Consider the following 3,441-nt stretch of genomic DNA (forward strand, 5'->3'; position numbering starts at 1 on the left):
CTCAGAGTGAGTGTACCTGTCAATTCTTTCTGTTTTGATCAGAAACCTGAGAGCCTTTCTCTTCCCAAACCATTAATTTTTACTTTTTTTACTTTTTTTCTTTTTCTTAAATTTTTTTTAAATTATTTACTTTTAGGTTTCAAAATTCACTTCCACAAGATTTTGAGTTCTAAATTTTCTCCCAATCTCACCCCTCCCCCCACAACAAGATGGCATGCATTCTGAATACCCCTTCCCCTAATCTGCTCTTCCTTCTATGTCTTCCCCCCTTCTCTTAACCCCTTCCCCTTCTATTTTCCTATAGATAAGGATTTATTTTCCTGTATTTCTTATTTTCCTGTTGCATATAAAAACATTTTTTAATATGTGTTTTTAAAACTTTGGGTTTCAAATTTTCTTCTTTCCTCCCTCTCCACCCACCCTCATTGAAAAGGCAAGCAACTTGATATAGATTATAAATGCATAGCCATGCAAAACACTTCCATAGTAATCATGTTGTGAAAAATTAACTATATTTCCCTGAATCCCATCCCACCCCCATTTATTCTATTATCTCTTTAGACCCTGTACCTCCTCAGAAGTGTTTGCTTCTCATTACCCCCTCCTCCAATTTGCCCTCCCCTCTATCTTCTCCCTGCTCTCTTGAACCCTTCCCTCCCCCCTATTTTCCTGTAGAGTAAGATAGATTTCCATACCCAATTGAGTGTGTATGTTATTCCCTCCTTAAGCCAAGTCCTATGAGAATAAGATTCACTCATTCTCTCTCACCTTCCCCTTTTTCCCCTCTACTGTAAGAGCCTTTACTTACCTGTTTTATGTGAGATAATTTACCCCAGCCTACTTCTCCCTTTCTCCTACCAGTATAATCCCTATCACCTCTTAGTTTTATTCTCCAGATATCATCTCTTCATCTTCAACTCATCCTGTGCCCTCTATCTATTATCTATCTATCTATCTATCTATCTGTCTGTCTGTCTGTCTCTATATCTATCTATATCTATGTCTATATACATCCGTATAATTTTTTTCCCTCCAACTACCCTAATACTTACAAAAGTCTCATGAGTTACAAATATCATCTTTCTATGCAAGAATGTAAACAATTCAACTTTAATAAGTCTCTTATGATTTCTCTTTCCTGTTTACTCCTTCATGTTCCACTTGAGTCTTGTATTGGAAAGTCAAATTTTCTATTCAGCTCTGGTCTTTTCATCAAGAATGCTTGAAAGTTCTCCATTTCACTGAATTTCCATTTTCCCCCCTGAAGGATTGTACTCAGTTTTGCTGGGTAGCTGATTTTTGTTTGTAATCTCCTTTGCCCTCTAGAATATTATATTCCATGCACTGAAGTTCCTTAATGCAGAAGCTGCTAAAGCTTCTGCTATCCTGATTGTAATTCCACAATACTTGAATTGTTTCTTTCTGGCTGATTGCAATATTTTCTCCTTGACCTGGGAATTCTGGAATTTGGCTATGGTATTCCTAGGAGTTTTCCTTTGGGGATCTCTTTCAGGAGGTGATTCATATATCCTTTCAATTTCTATTTTGTCTCTGGTTCTAAAATATCAGGGCAACTTTCCTTGATAATTTCTTGGAAGAAGATGTTTAGACTCTTTTTTTTTTTGAACATGGCTTTCAGATAGTCCAATAATTTTTAAATTATCTCTCCTGGATCTATTTTCCAGTTCAGTTGTTTTTTCAATGTGATATTTCGCATTTTTTTATTCTTTTGTATTTGTTTTACAGTGTCTTGATTTCTCATAAAGTCACTAGCTTCTAATTGCTCTATTCTAATTTTTAAGAAGCATTTTCTTTCCAGTAAGCTTTAGGACTTCCTTTTCCATTTGGCCAATTTTGCTTTTTAGGGCATTCTTCTCCTCATTGGCTTTTTGAACCTCTTTTGCCATTTGTGTTAGGCTATTTTTTAAGGTGTTATTTTCTCCAGTATTTTTTTGAGTCTCCTTTAGTAAGCTGTTGATTTGGTTTTCATGATTTTCTTGCATCACTCTCATTTCTCTTACCAGTCTTTCCTCAACTTCACTTACTTGTTTCTCAAAATCCTTTTTGAGCTCTTCCATGGCCTCAGACTGATTCATATTTTTCTTGGAGGCTTTGGATGTGGGACCTTTGACTTTGTTGCCTTCTTCTGGTTATATGTTTTGATCTTCTTTGTTATCAAAAAAAATATTCTGTGGTCTGACTTTTTCTGCACCTTTGTTTGCTGATAATCCCAGTCAATTACTTGAGTTTTAAACTCTTTGTTAGGGTACGGGTCTGCTTCCAATGTGGAGAAGGCGCTTCGGAGGTTTTGTGCAACTGTTTTCAGAGATACTTTTAGCGATATATAAATTTTCAGTTCTTCCAAGATGGTATGATAAGGGGTGAGGTGTTTTTTCCTTTCCTGCACTATGCTCTGGTCTATGAGTGACCACAAACTTTTCTGCCTTGGAACTGTGAGGAGTATTTCCTCTGCATCACCACTAGACGCCAGTGCTCCTCCTGGCCCCAAGACCACCCTCAGAACTGTGACCCATATAAGCACAGGCAAAGCAAGAGATTCCTGCCTCAGCACTGGCAAAGAGATCCCTGCAATCTCTCTGTGATCAGCCACCCAATTCCCCATCAGTCTGTGGCCAGAAGTTCAGGAAGCAGCTGCCACCCCAGGGCCATGCTTGGGTACTAGGGCTAAGACTGAACTTCTCTCACTATATTCACAGACTTTTCCCACTGACCTTCTAAATTTTCTTTGGCATTTCTGGGTTGAGAGGTATGGAAACTGCCACAACTGCCTGTGATTCAGTCCTCTGAGGCCTACTCCAGGTTCACTGAGGTCTGTTTTGCCTGCGCACCCACGCCAAACTGCGCTACTCTCCCACCTGCCGTAATACACCTTTCAGATCAACCATCTAGCTTGTCTTGGGCTGGAAATTTGTTTCACTCTGTCTTTTTGTGAGTTCTACAGCTTTAGAATTTGTTCAGAGCCATTTTTTACAGATATTTAGAGGGGTTTGGGGGACAGCTCCAGCAAGTCACTGCTTTTACTCTGCCATCTTGGCTCAGCCCCCTAATTTCACTTTTTTGAGTAGGTAAAAGAGGCCATTGTTGTCTCATTTTTTTGTGAAGTAAGGAAAAAAAATAAGAAGGAGAAGAAGGAGGAGAAGGGAAAGAGGAAGGAAAAGAAAAAGAAAGGGAGAAGAAAAAAATTGTGAAAAAGAAATGAGAGTTAAACAAGAGAATTATGAAAAAACTCAACAGCTTAATAATGGAAGCCCCAGAAAGAACTGAAAAAAAAATGTGTACAAAAATTAACTGAACAGAAATACTCCATAAAAATTATGCTGACTAAATGGAAAAAGAGATGAAAAGCTAACTGAAGAAAATAACTCCTTAAAAATTAGAATTGGACAAGTGAAAGCTAATGACTGAATGAGACAAACAAAA

The sequence above is a fragment of the Phascolarctos cinereus genome, unplaced genomic scaffold (genome assembly GCF_003287225.1).
Source record: "Phascolarctos cinereus isolate Bilbo 61053 unplaced genomic scaffold, phaCin_HiC Scaffold_7;HRSCAF=346, whole genome shotgun sequence".
NCBI classification, from domain to species: Eukaryota; Metazoa; Chordata; class Mammalia; order Diprotodontia; family Phascolarctidae; genus Phascolarctos; species Phascolarctos cinereus.